Source organism: Puma concolor, chromosome C2 (genome assembly GCF_028749965.1).
Source record: "Puma concolor isolate L17-30 chromosome C2, mPumCon1.1.hap2, whole genome shotgun sequence".
Classification (NCBI taxonomy): Eukaryota; Metazoa; Chordata; class Mammalia; order Carnivora; family Felidae; genus Puma; species Puma concolor.
The window spans coordinates 54,453,791-54,469,039 of record NC_141675.1 but is presented as its reverse complement, the minus strand read 5'-3'; the positions used below and the strand labels follow the sequence as shown (position 1 = coordinate 54,469,039).

General features: G+C 41.5%; 1 long non-coding RNA gene across 1 annotated transcript in view; it reads left to right on the top strand.

Annotated features, from left to right (window-relative positions):
* The window catches only part of LOC147577261 (uncharacterized), a 108,548-nt gene that overhangs the window by 4,872 nt on the left and 88,427 nt on the right, over window positions 1–15,249 (top strand). Inside the window, exon 2 of the long non-coding RNA XR_015240097.1 lies at window positions 1,286–1,356. This is a non-coding gene — a long non-coding RNA (uncharacterized LOC147577261). The remainder of the gene's footprint in view (window positions 1–1,285; window positions 1,357–15,249) is intronic.

Genomic DNA, 15,249 nt, shown 5'->3' with positions numbered 1-15,249 from the left:
AGCTTACTGGGGAGGGGAGAAAGAACAACAGACACTCATCAGTTAAATTAATGAATCACTAATTCCAACAATGGTCAGTGATTATAAAGGAGTTTAGCTTGCTCACGTTTTTTACACTGGAAACATGAACTGGAATGGGGGGTGGTGGAGGTGTCAGCAGGAGAGTCTTCCCTAAGAAATAGCTCCTTGAGGGGGTGCCTCAGTTGGTTAAGCATCCAACTCTTTTTTTTGAATGTTTTGTTTATTTTTGAGAGAGAGAGAGAGAGAGAGAGAGAATGAGAAATGGAGTATGAGCAGAAGAGGGGCAGAGAGAGAGACAGGCTCCAGGCTCTGAGCTGTCAGCATAGAGCCTGACATGGGGCGCAAACTCATGAACCAGGAGATCATGACCTGAGCCGGAGTCAGACACTTAACCAGCTGAGCCACCCAGGTGCCCCAAGCATCCCACTCTTGATTTCAGCTCAGGTCATGATCCACAGTTCGTGGGTTCAAGCCCCAGGTCTGGCTCTGCGCTGACAGTGCAGAGCCTGCTTGGGATTCTTTCTCTCCCTCTCTCTCTGCCCCTCCCCTGCTCTCTCTCTCTCAAGAATAAATCAATTAAAAAAAAATGGCTCTTTAAGAAAAGACAAGGTGAAGAGGAAAGGTGTGTTCCAGGCAGAGGAAACTGCATGATAACAGGTTCCCAAGGTGGGAAGACAATTCACCGTCATCTCATGCTTGGGGGCAAAACCTACATAATTTCTACCTCAACGTTGATATACTCACCTTGATTAGCTTGAAAGAGTCAAGCCGTCTCTTCCTGTTGTTCAATTTTTAAATCATATCTGGTTCTCTGCAGGGTCTGTAACAGGTTGTGTGATTATAGTTACTTCTGTAGTCTGAACAGTTTCTTCTTGCACCAGGAAAGTTCCAGCAATGTTTCCTATCCTCTCTACCTCCACACCCCTGACTTGGAATGAGGTTTGGATTTCCTTTCAACTCTATGAGTTGGCAGCTTGCTGACAAAAACGCTTCTTCAAGCCAAATGCTTGAAGCAGGAGAAAAGTCAAAGTGAGATGTTTGTATCTTTTGTTCAAATTAGATGCACAAGGAAATAGAAATCTTTCTCCCAGGCTTGAAATTGGAAACAAAATGTTGAGTACTTTCAAGGCCTTATGAAGATACTAACATCTACATTTGTATTTGATTTTTCAGCTTTTCAGAGCACTTCCGTGTGCATTGTTTTGTTTTCTCCTCACTACATTTCTGTGTGATGGGCTGAAGTTATTCTTATCCCCTTTTCCAGGTGAAGAGAGGTTAGAGCCAGAGCAAAGGGGTGGCTGTGCTGAAAGTGGAATCCAGGGCTCCTCGAAGAGGGTGAGTAAGCATCTTACTCCCTGACTTGGGCATGGCTCAGGGGCCTCTGTGGGGGAGGCACTTGTCATCTCTCTGACAATCCCTGCTGCAATGAGAGACCAGACAATTTATAAGGAAAATGAGGGTTGAACTGGATTGTGTTCTAGACCATGAATACAAGACTCTTCTGAGGAAATAATTTCTGTCACTTTTTTGGCCATTTTCAGTAACACATTAATAATGATTTAGATAATATGACAGGCCAGCCATTTTTGTATGCATTTCTGTAAACAAAAAAGAAATTCCCCTCCTTCATTGTGTTCCATTCTCTATACATGAACTAAGCCGTCCAGTGCTCATCAATAATGCTAAGTTATATGCTTGAAAAAGTAAGGCTATACTGGGTTCTGAAACACAAAATGACTATACAATGTTATTTATGAGTGGTGTAGCCTTCTAAATTTAAATTTTGCTTTATAGCAATTTATCAATTTCTCATGGCAAGTTTTCTCTCTCTCTCTCTCTCTCTCTGTCTCTCTCTCTCTCTTTTGCTGGAGATATAAAAACTAAACCGCAAATATTATGAGATATATTTAGTGAAGCCAGAAGATCTGAAATTAGAATTCCAGTTATATCAGCTGAATGAATTCATTCTCACTCATTCTTTTTTTAAATGGTCAGATTGTTGAAGTTAGAATATATTTGTCAGTAGGTTGATGTACCAGTCAAATGCTCACATTGGCAGAAAAATCATATAGCATGAAATGAATAAGGTGAAATATTTTTACACTCCATTATTTTAACTTGAAACTAGTAATATACCCTTTGCCTCCCTTTAATTATGAGGAAATATTGGTTGTTAATGCTTTCTTCTGAATATTCTCTGCACACCTGCATCGAGTGTGAAGTGCTTGTTCTTGCTCAGCACCTTGCCTGTGACTTTATAGCTACAGGGCAGCCGGACTAGTGTCTCTGCCTCTGAGCTAGCAATTAATCCCTGGATAGGGCTGTGGAACATGTACCCAGCGTCTTGCTTCTAACGTTAAATGACACGGACAATGGTGTTCCAAGACACTCGCCTTTAAAGGCTGTCAATATAGACCAAACGTTCAAATTGTGAGTTAACAATTTCCATTGTAGATTTACCTGACTATGAATTTTAAAAGGGCCTTTTGAGTATGATCTTAATCTTCCTTTTCATTTCTATTTTCCACCCCTTCCCTTCCTGCCCTCTTTACTTCAATAAGTGACTGCCTGATTCGGCTCTCCAACTCCCTGCTTTAGAGATGTTGTCCCTTCCCTTTGGCTGTGCCCTCCACCAGGAATTTTCTTTTCCCATCTCTGCAGGTCAAAACCAAATCAGATGCAACTCCAATGTCACTCACCCTCCATAATTTATACTACTCATCCCCAAGTCCACCTTCCTTGTTTAGAAGTTGTTTCTTTTTTCTAGGAATCCCCTTAACACCATCTCCCATTTGCGGCAATTCTCATTTTCTACCTCATGCTTCGGGAGGTTGTGTTCATATCTTAATCTTCAGGTTTCTAGAAATCAGTTCACAGTAGTAGGCGTTGTGTCTGTGCCTCTGTAGAACAGTGGTTTCCCATTTTTCTGTGTACTGGCGCCCTTTTGACAACTTTGCAGGGCTCACCTGAAGGGTTCCCTTGCACCCACATTACCTCCCCACTCATGGCTGTGTTTTTGTTTGAATGCAACTCCTCCCAGTCTGCCTGTGTTCTATTCAAAATTCATGAGGCAAATTTCTCAAATGTTCCTGTTAGCAAGCCATCTTTCTATAGTCCTGATTTGCTGTTGGGTCACTCTTCTAACCTCCTGCAGGAAGGTTTATCCTGCTGCACACAAGTCACAGAACCCACTCTGTTCACCATTCCATGGGATAGACACCACCATACGGGTGTGGGGCTCAGATAGGACAGCATGAATTGATTAGAGTTGGGAGCACATCCATGAAGAGCTTCCAGAACTCCAAAGGGCCATGGCCACACCATGCAGGAGACTGCCTTGGCAACTTGGACACAACTGATACTGAATGCATTTTTATGGAATTAATTTACCTAAGTTTATGAACCTGTTTATATTTTCAACATGTACCCCTCTCCTAAGAAACTATTCCCTTTTTTTCTGAAGCTGTTATTTACTGGCAATTTGCCTCCTGAGGGGCCCATATGCTCCAGCTACTGGAAGACAGAATTTCACTTTTATACTGTTAACACCTGGGCCAGTCTTGGGCATTTTTGCTTTAGATCCATTTCTCACCCTTCACAGCTCTGTCCTGTATCATAGAAGGTCTGATCCCTAGAGGGTATCGGGATTCTGGCAGTGTTCAGCCAGTGGAAGATTGGAGAGGGGTAAAGGGAGAAGCTTGAGTGGGAGCCCTGGAGCTCTTTGATGGCTCCCTTCATGGCTCCCATGGGCAGGTTTGCTGTAGGTAATGCCAGCCCCCAGGCTCCTTCCTTCCCATTGTTGCTAATCTCTGGACTGCTTCACACTTTCCTGGGGGTTTCTTAGTTCTTTCTGTGTAACCAGTTTCTTGTATTTAATTTAATTCCCTCTGTTTTAAATACTCAGAATGATTTCTTTTTCTGGTTGGACCTTGACTGATACAGTGGCCTTGAACCATCTTCTACAGCTCTCGGGATGCAGTGATAACAAATGACATGATTCCTCTGATTCTATAGATTGAAGGGAGTAGTATTTCCCCCTCTGTTGCCTAAGACTCGTCCCATTTCTCCCACCCATCTACATGGAAAAGTTGGCCTCAGTTGCTAGTTGGCCTCAGTTGTCTACTGCTGCACAGTAGACAGTGTTAGTACTGCTCTGTGACCTTGAGCACTGAATCTCTGTGTGTGTATTTCCCCATCTGTAGAATAAAGGATGTAATACCTACTTTACAGAGTGGTTATGAAGATTAAGTGAATGGATATATATAAAGTGCTTAGAATACTGCTTGGCACATAGTGAGGTCTATGTAAGTGTTAGCTATTTTTATTTAACCAAAAAGAGTGCATTATCTTTTCTTGCCTGTTAGTTTGATTTTGAAAATGGTGAAGTACAAAGCTAATTTGTCTTAGGGCTATCATGATTTTATTAGATTTGTAACTTGTCTTCCTGAATCAGCCAAAGACAAATGGAACCCATTAACTTTGTAGAATTTAATATTTGGCCCTGAGCTTTATCATTGGCAATGCTATAAGAATTAGCCACATAAATTTGTTACTGCATTTGGAAAATGGCTGGAGGCATTATGTCTCCAATGAAATTCTCCCTTTGAATGATTACTTTTAGAATTCAGCTCAAAAAAGCCTTGTTTTCCTTATAGACTGGACCTGTTAAAACTTTCTTCTTTTTCATCATGGTTAATTATGTAAATGGCCAAGAATCCCTTTTTGCTTTGGTTGCTGGACAGCTCAGAACTAAATTTAAAGTTTAGTGACATTTGTGCTGGTCCCTCCTCTTCCCCCCCACCATATTTATGTTTTTTCTTTATTATAGCCTTGATTTTCTAATTCAATTTATTTTTTGTTTTGAGTCTTATTCATATTTTGCCATTTATATTTATGTAATAAGTTACAACAAATCTTTCTGGAGTAAGTTGTGATGTAAATAAATAATGCCAAATTTGTAGGGTCTTTAGAGTATGCTGTGAGCTTTTCAGTGTTACTCTGCATCACCAAGTTCCTTTAGGATGTAATCTCAGTGTAAATCTCTTGGGGCACCTGGGTGGCTCAGTTGTTTGAGCATCCGACTTTAGCTCAGGTCATGAGCTCGAAGTCCCTGAGTTCAAGCCCTGTGTAGGCTCTGTGCTGATAGCTCAGAGCCTGGAGCCTGCTTTGGATTCTATGTCTCTCTCTGTCTCTACCCCTCCCCTGCTCGTGCTCTCTTTCTCTCTCAGTCTCTCAAAAATAAACAAACATTAAAATTTTTTTTTAAAAATTAAAAAAATAAAAAAGATTATACTCTTAGCTATAATATGTCTTGGGAAGTTCACGTGGTTAGTCACCTGCCCCAGACGTTTTTATTTCAGAATCAATTATAATAGCCTTTACCAAAGTCTCACAGAGGATAAGTTCTATGTGATGTTATTGTTATTTGGAAAAATCATTTCGTGGTCAAATAAGTTTGGGAAATGTCCAGTTATAGAAACCTACATGAGCTTCACTACTGCAGGATTTTTCAGAACCTTTAATTTGTTAAGGTACATTGTGGTTCTATAAGAGGGAACAATAGAAGATAGCATTTTCCTAACTTGTGTGACTAAGGAACTCCCCCCACACTCCTTCACTGCCACTTTTTTTCTTAGCTGAAACTCCAGTTAATATTTTAAGAAGCTAGGTTTCTTCAGCATAGGCTAAATTCCCATGGACTGGGTTTTGCCAGGGTAACAAAGCAAGTACCACTTTTTCAGTAAATCCACAAGAAAATCTGAAAGGGCTGTTCGCCACCAATTAAGAGCATTCTGTAGAACCATGAACACTTTTATTTTTTAATTATTTTTTTAAAGTTTATTTATTTATTTTGAGAGAGAGAGAAAGAGTGCCAGTAGGGGAGGGGCAGAAGAAGAGCAAGAGAGAGAATCCCAAGCAGGCTCCACACTGTTAGCATGGAGCCCAACACGGGGCTCAAACCCACAAACCATGAGGTCGTGACCTGAGCTGAAGTCTGACACTTAACCAAGTGAGCCACCCAGGCACCCCTAGAATTGTGAATCTTGAAGATTTCTTAATTTTAAAAAGTTCTTCTTGTTTTAATAATAAAATCAGATTATTCAGAAGTAAATACATATTTTTAGTACAGTCCTCACTGTTTTCATCTTCAAGTCTACTAGACTGCACAGAAATATAAAATCAATGACTATGCCACTAATGTGACATTTAAATTGTTCAATATCATGAGGCCATGAATTAGTCGTAGACAGAGTCAGACTAAAAATGAGTCTAAGAATAGAGTTAGGGGGATCAAGCTGTGAATGTAAGAATTTTTTAAATGACAGACTTGGGAAATAAAAGTAATTGCTTGTGAGCACTTTTCCATATATAAACCTCAAACAGAGGCACAATTTTATTAAGATTGACAAGGCTAATCTATAATTAAAGCAGTTTGGAAAGACATTTGCAGTGATTTACTTTTTTCTTAAAGCTGAACAAAATGGATAGTGCTAAGTGGAACCGTCTAATAAGACAACATTCTGGCTGCCGGTCTTTGTTTGGTTCCAGAGAACACTGGCTCCAGAATTCCAGACTTCTCTGTTTATGTGGACGTTTATTCCCAGAGAGTCAATGTTCCTTTTCCCGCACAGTTTTCCTATCATAACCAGAATCATAATCGCTAACGCTTGTTTCGTGCTTAACATTTATAAAATGCTTGCACAAACATCATCATGTTTGTTATAACAAGATGGATGAGGAAGTGTTAATAGGGACAGTTATGTGGGTGGTCAGGAGTTGAAGGTGTGGAGTCAGACAGACCTGGGTTTATCTGGCTCTACCATCAGTTCTACAGTCTTGGACAGGTCACCTAACTACCCAAAACCTCCGTTTCCTCCTCTATAAATGGAAGTAACAATAGTAAATAATAGTAATGATTTATAAGGTTATGTGAGGAATAAATGAGATAATTCAAAGTGCTTGATATATAGTAAGTGCTCAATAAATAAATTATTTTAGAGGATGTAGAAGAAAATGAGATTCGAGAGCGGTTTGTTCAAGGTCACAGGAAAAAAGAAGAGCTAAGATTTGAACTCTGATCTTGTTATTTCCAGTAGGGCTTGGAGATCCCTGCCTGCCTGGTGAACTCCCACCTAAAAAGGCTGTAGCATGTAACCTACCACAGCATCAGTAGAGAGAGTGTGCAGGGTGGTCTAAAGTACAGAGCTTTAGAATTAGGCAGGTGTGAGTTCATATCCAAGTGGTGCCATTTATTAGCTCTGTGAAATTGGGATAATGGTACCTTTTCAGGATCATTGTGAGAATCCAGTGAGATGATGTACTTAAAGTTAACTGGTACATGATAGGCTCTCGGTAGATGTTGGTCATTGCTGAGAAGTGACGTGGAGTCAGGGAGTCTCTGTATCAATCTGGACTGAGCAAGAATCACCCCACTTCTTGCCCAGTAGGGTAAAGACTTAGATTTGTATTTTAATCCTTCTACCCAGATACAAAGAAAGAGATAGAAAGGCTTTCTCATCCCCATTATTTTTTAACAACCTTGTTTATAAAATTTATCTGCATAATCCAAAATAAAATATTAAAGCTCCTTAATAGGCTCTTAAGAGTAACATTTTGGCAAGCTCTTCTGAGCATGTTTACTGCATCTTGGTTTGTAGTTACAGTAAGTCAATATATACTTCTAGATATAATTGGAAATTTACACTTAAATATTAGATGCTTAAAAGAACATCAGAGAATGGATATTCAGATAATGCCCCACTGATGTTTGATATTAACTACTGTTGATTAGGAGTAATATAACCATTTAGGTGTAACAGAAATGAATTCTGTGAGCTTGGCGAGGAGGGCAAGGAGCAGCAGCAGAGGCAAAGGGGCGAGGGGGGCAGTCAGCTCTACCAAGGAGGAGAAATGTGAGCCGGAGCTGGAAGGAGGAGTTGGGACAGGAAAAGACATAATAATGCAAATGTGGACAACAGATCTTATAGTCCAAACAATGGAATAAATGCACGTGTAATGGATTGAATGTTTGTGTCACCTCAGAATTAATATTTTGAAATCCCAACCCCAAATGTGAAAATATTAGGAGATGAGACCTTTAAGAGGTGATTTGGTCATGAGGGTGAAGGCCTCATGAATGGAATTAGTGTTCTTATGAAAGGGTCCCCAGAGAGCTCCCTTACTCCGTCTCTCATGTGAGTAAGAAATGAGAAGTTGGCAATCTGCCACCCCATAGAGGGTCCTCATCTCGACTGTGCTGGCACCCTGATCTTGGATTTCCCAGTCTCCAGAACTATGAGAAATAAATCTCTGTTGTCTGTAAGCCAGTCTATGGTACTTTGTTATAATAGCCCAAACTGTCTAAGATTGCAAGGGCCTGAGAATACATACAAACTATAAAATTGAATAGGTCATTGAGTTCTCACTTGGTCTATGGCAATAACCATATATCCCTGTCTCTTGCCTCCCCTCTCCACCCCCCACCCACCAGTATAAAAGTAGGGCATCCAAATTTTTTCAATGTTGTGGCAGATTGTATTTTCCAAAGATAACTGTACTGATGTGTGTGTGTGTGTGTGTGTGTGTGTGTGTGTGTGTGATTCCATCTCATGTGCTCTTGCAATGTGACATTAACATGCCTCCTTAAAGAGCTGGAGTTTATGGTTCCTTCCTTTGAACCAATAGGATATAGAGAAGTGACTCAGGATGACTTCCAAGGCTAGGTCATAAAAGGTAATACGGTCCTCTCTCTTGGGACACTTGCCCTTAGAACCATGTTGTGAGAAACTCAGGCCACATGGAGAGGCCTCATGTGGATTCTCCAGATGACAGCCCAAGCTAGGCCCCCAGCCAACAGCCAGCATCAACCACCAGACATGTGAACGAATGAATCTTCTGATGATTCCAGCTTCCTGCCTTTTAGTCTGCCAGCCGAGGCTGTGGACACTGAGAAACAAAGCCAAGCCAGCCTTCTGTGCCCCATTTGAATTCCTGGAACTGAATTCTTATTGTTGTTCTAAGCCTGTAAGTTTTGGGGTGATTTACTACACAGCCATAGTAATCAGAGCAAATGTCTCTCCCCAGTTATTTCTGTGAATCCTTGGGGGCGTTTCAAATGTGTCTCATAAACAGTCTTCTCATGCTGTTCATCTTTGTTTCCATGCAATGGTTGCTGCTGAAGAAGCCATGCAAGGTACAGTGCCTCACTACTGTCACTATTGCAAGGACCCTGGTATGATTAGAGCCAGGTTAGTCTCATTTGGAAAACTTCCTGTGTAACTGGGGAATCTTGATAGTTGTTTGAAATAAGCTGAAAGACCACTACCTATGCCATGATTTAGTAGTTTAGGCATATGCATATAAGTGCTGTTCTGTGTCCTTTTAAATACATAATTGGCTGCTTGCTCAAGTGGGGTAGGAGGATTCAGTTGCAGTGGGAGGGTGAATCCATTCGGAGACAAACACTGTCCTTTTGGCTGGTGCCTATTCGGTGCTGGGATCTCAGCCTGCACACTCCACAGTCCCATCAGTAGGGACCCTCCAGAGAAACTCTAGAGGGTGTGGTTTGGGAGAAAAGAGGAGCCAGAAAACCTGGTATGTGTTTTAGCAAGAAGAGCCGGGAGATCTACTACCATTTCTGTAGTATATTGGTTCAAAGGGGAAGCACTTAGAATCTTGTTTGACTGCAAGTAACAGAAAACCTGAAGCAATGGTGGCTTAAATAAATACGTGTTTTCATTTTTTTCTCATGTAAAGGAAATCCAGAGGGAGGCAGCATGGAGCTGGTATGCAGTTCTGTGATGTCATTTTGTTGCCCTACGGTTATAATATATCACCTCTACCTCCAGATGTGATGACATCTGAGTTTCAGGCAGGAAGAAGAAAGAAGGACAAAATATTTTTAAAAAGACATACACAAATAAAGAAAAAAATTATATTCTAGCTATCTGCTATTGCCTTAGGGAGCTTTCCTAGAAGCTTTACCTAAACAATTGTGTTTACACCATATTAGCTAGGATGAGTTGTGTACCCAGCCCCTAGTGGCAAGAGATCTGGGGTATGTAGTTTAGTAGTTGGGCACATTCTAAACCTAACTAGGGGCGCCTGGGTGGCGCAGTCGGTTGGGCGTCCGACTTCAGCCAGGTCACGATCTCGCGGTCCGTGAGTTCGAGCCCCGCGTCGGGCTCTGGGCTGATGGCTCGGAGCCTGGAGCCTGCTTCCGATTCTGTGTCTCCCTCTCTCTCTGCCCCTCCCCCGTTCATGCTCTGTCTCTCTTTGTCCCAAAAATGAATAAACGTTGAAAAAAATAAATAAATAAATAAACCTAACTAAACCACAACTAGGGGTCTGGTGGTAAAAAAAATAAATAAATAAATAAAAAAAAGAGTGTCTAGGGGCACTTGTGTGGCTCAGTCAGTTAAGCATCTGACTTTGGCTCAGGTCATGATCTGGCAGTTCACCACTTTGAGCCCCACGTTGGGCTCTGTGCTGACAGCTCAGAGCCTGGAGCCTGCTTCAGATTCTGTGTCTCCTCCTCCCTCTGATCCTCCTCCCACCTTCTCTCTCTCTCAAAAATAAATAAATATTAAAAAAATTAAAGGGGCATCTGGGGGGCTCAGTCGGTTAAGTGTCCAACTCTTGGTTTCAGCTCAGGTCATGATCTCATGGTTTTGTGGGTTTGAGCCCCCCATCGGGGTTTGTGCTGGCAATGTAGAGCCTGCTTGGGATTCTCTGTCTCCTTCCCTCTCTACCCCTCCACACTCTCTCTTTCTCAAAATAAATAAATAAACTTAAAAGAATAAAAAAAAAAAAATAGTGTCTCTCACAAGGAGTTTGGAGTTTCCCCAGTGTGGCATATTCCTGGAAAGATTTTTGAGAAACTATATGCTATGCTAGAAAAAAACACTAGCTTTGGAGTCAGAAGGATTCAGGGCAGGCACTAATTTAAAAAATGCACATAAAGTGTCCAGTACAACACCTGGACATAGGACACTTGCAAAAGCAATAGTTCCTCTCTCTTCCTCACAAGGGCCTCCAAAGGATCTTAGCTAGGGCCTTCAGAGTCAGGAACAATTAGTCTCTGCCAAGTTTCTGGACTCTTTTGCACAAATAGGGAGTAAACCTCCTAATCATATTTTCAGCCAGAATGAGAGCCCCAGGGAATCTGAATTCTTCAGGGCCAGGAGAGACAAATAGAACTCATGCAGCAGGATTGCAGACCTCAGGGCACTGACCTCTCTGTAAGTCCTCTCCTGAAGACGTCCAGGACTGTGTAGGCATATTGGGGGTGCTTAATGAACAGTTCTGTGTTCAAAGAGGTGCTTAACTTAGATGGTTAGCCATAGGATGTGGACCGCATGGAAAACAGGGTAAGAGTTGTCAGTTGGTGGCAGGCTTAAAGGCTTTGAGGAGTTTCTTACTGTGACAGTGGAAACCATTTACATCAAGACACAATGAGTTGGATGCTCACAAAAAAGAGGGAGAGAGAGAGTCAGAAACAAGAAGACCCCACAGATGCCATTTCTGCAGTCTAGACACCTGTGAAATAAGAGCTGTGGCTGTAGAATCATTTAAGGCTAGGATAGACAGGCACTCCCAAAATCTTTGTGGACGATATAAGTTTACTTGTAGCCATTAGAAAGTTCAAAACAGGTCCTGATTGGAGCAATTCTCCTTCAAGCAGTGCTTTGGGAAGCCAGGCTGCATTCATGTTAGGGTCCTTCACCAGCATTTTATCTGCTAAACTGTCTACAGCCACTGGAGAGGGACGAACAAGGAGGATCCTGTGTGGGTGGTGTTTGGGGGTCAGTCCCAGAAACGATGCACATTCCATTGACTTGGAATCAGTCACAAGACTACATCTTACTCCAGGAGAGGCTGGAAAGTATAATCCAGCTATGTACACTGGATTGACAGGGGAAAATGGAGTTAGTGAACAGCTAACCCGTGCCTGCCATGGAGATGATGAATAATGAAACCTTAAAGCCTGAGTGGATTTTTAAAGTCCCTTATCCCCCTTATCTTGAATTTTGTTCCATTGCAAATCAAGGCAACAAGCTTTACAGACACTATGCTAGACTTTGTGGGAGATCCAAAAAAGAAATCAATCTCCTTTGCCCTTGTCCTCCCCCCGCCCCCCCCCCCCCATCCTAAAGGAATGCAGGCTGTGTGTATGGCTGGGGAGAGGGAACAAGAGGAAGGGGCAGATGTGTGTATAATGGAAGGTGAGGCAGACAGACAGATGATTGCTTAGGGATAGGCATTTCAGAGGCATTTAATTCAAGTGTTAGTGGTATATGTGAGTGTGAAGATGGTACTGTAAAGCCAGTAGCAGTTGATAATTATTAGCTTTGGACAAGTGGTTCTTAAAGTGTGATCCCTGGATCAGCAGCATCAGGCTCATTTGGAGACGTGCTAGAACTGCAAATTCTCAGGCCCTATCCCAGATCTACTGAATGAGAAACTTCAGGGTAGGCTTTAGCAATCTGTGTGTTGTCAAAACCTCCAGGTGATTCTAACACATAAAGTTTGAGCAACGTTGCTTTCCAGTGTATCAGCTCTGTAGGTTATTTGCTTGTTTGTTTGTTTGTTTTGATGTTCAGACCTGTAAGATATCCTAGACCATGGGGGCCCCTGGCTGACTCAGTTGGTGGGGCATGCGACTCTTGATCTCAGGGTTGTAAATTCAAGCCCAGTGTTGAGTGTGGAGATTAATTAAAAATAAAATCTTAAAAAAAAAAAAAAGATACTGTAGACAATGAAGGTTTCACCTATTCTTCCCATGTTTATTCCAATGTTGTAGGATTATTTCATAATCAAGTATCAATAACTTCTGAAACCCAAGGAAATTATATAAAGTTATATGGATTGTACTTCCAACAGCTTCCAAACTGTTACTGGTTAATAGTATGACAATCTTTGGCATCCCAAAAGCATTTAAATCTAAAGACCGGTGCTTAATTGCATGGCTGGTCCTTGATGGTGTTGTAGACCCACCATTTCATTTTGGAAGTGGAGTTTTTATAAACCATGGCTCATAAATTCCTGACTGCACTGAATATCAGTGGTACCAGGGAAACAAACAACCGTCCATCATCTTTGGTCACTGTTTGAGGTCGGAATGGCTCATTTGTCCAATGGATCTCACTGCACATCATACCCTCATCCAAATTTATTGTCAGAGCAGAAGTCAGAGGGCAGTGTCATGAGGGGTGCTGAACCTCCAGGAAGAGGTGCTGACAGTGATGCCAGATGAGAGAAAGTGGTGGCTTCTCTGAGACACAGGAAGTCCCGAGAACCTTGCTTCTCAATCCTGCCTCTGCCACCACTGACTCTGAGGCCCTCTTAGTTTCTAGTTTTGTAAAACAAAAGAGGTGGATTCGTTCTATGGGTCTTAACTTCTTTGGAGCCATGGTCTCCTTGGGAATTTCTGGAAGCCCTCTGGGATACATCTACTCCACAATCAAGCCCTAGATTAGATGGTCTCTCTGAGGCATTCCAGCCCCAGTCTTGTGCAAAGTTCTGATCCTTCCATGAAATATGTAGAAAGGAAAAGTCCATTATTTAAATTCTGGAGAAGGAATTAAGAAATGTTGCCATCCTTCACAACTCTGTGGCGGTTTAAGTCACATGCTGTAAAGATCACCTTTAATCTAGTTTAACTAATCTAGTTCATGAAATAACTGTCATCTGGTAAAAATGTTTGGTCTCAGGATAGAGAAATGAGAAACTCATTGTCAGCCTCCAGATGGGAAAAAAAGTCAAGAGTTCATACTTTATTTATGAAGTAAAAATAAAAGCCTTATGTGTTCTTTAAGTTTGTTTTCATTTTTTATTTTCAATAATGCTAGACAGGAGGCAGCCAATCAGAACTGGAGAGCTCTTTGGTAGTAATTATGCTTCATCTGCTAATTTCTAAGCAGGAAAAATATGATTAAAATGAGTTTCCGCACAGCTGTTGATTAGGCATAATGGTAAAGTAATCATCATAAAGCTAATAATCAAAGTGGAGCTAACATTTGGAAAGTTATTGTTGAGTAACCAGAAGGCTCTAAAAGCCAAAAACAATATCCAGCTAACTATAAAAGGATACCCCCCCACACACACTTTTTTTGTCTGCAATACAACATCAATTAAACAGAGCAAACGAAAACCAGTTAATTACATCAATTTTGAGGTCAACTTTCAACAGCTCAAACCCCATGATAAACAAACCACAATATTGAAAGCTCTTTTGAAAAATCAATAAACAAATGGCCATCATACTAGGAAAAACTGCAACACATTTAACAACACGTCAATAAATTCTAAACAAGCATTGTACTTTGATTAGCTCAAACCCCCTGTTGCCTGCCCTGCCTGCCCCTAATATGCATTCCCGGTCCACTCAGGAAAGTGTGCCTGTGGCCTGGTGGTACTACAGTCAGACAGCTGTTACAGACCTCCACTGAGTCATTCTTTGTAACTGTACAGCTCCCCCTGGAAAGCAGAGATTAATGAGCTCACAAGGGGGACAACACATCACTTAAGATCTTGGTGATGATAACAAGGAGCTATTCAGGATGCTTGACAACAGAACCACTTTCTTATATTTGTTATCCAGAATTCCAAAGTCAGTGGCATTAATAGAAAGTTGAGCGAATGTGGAGGTATTCCAAATAGAATAGGAGCAAATGGGGTTCTTGGCTTGTCTTTCATTGGGATCCTGATTGAAGACCATTGGACAAGATCTGTCAGGATTCTAACCACAATCCATTGGAAATCACTGGAGAGTCAAAGGTGAATAAAGATGAATATATATGGGAGAGGGGTGGTTAGATGCCCAGTGGCAGAGAAAATTGTGATCCAAGGGCAGATATATATTTGGTGTCTCAACATCCTTTGTTGTTTTCTCTCTACTTTTGCTCTCTTACTTTTTTTCTTTTAATACACTAAATTCCTTAGAATTATCTCCTACCACCCTTGGTGGAAGCACTGGATTTCCTCTGCCAAATGATCTAGGATATTTCCCATGATGTCAGATTACTCTAGGCACATTTTCTCGGCATAACCACCGCTACCTACGCTCCAACATTCTTCTTTTTATTTTTCATTTAAAAGTAAATGTGCACTTTCAGGGGCGCCTGGGTGGCTCAGTCGGTTAAGCGTCCGACTTCTGCTCGGGTCATGATCTCACGGTTTGTGGGTTAGAGTCCCACGTTGGGCTCTCTGCTGACAGCTCAGAGCCTG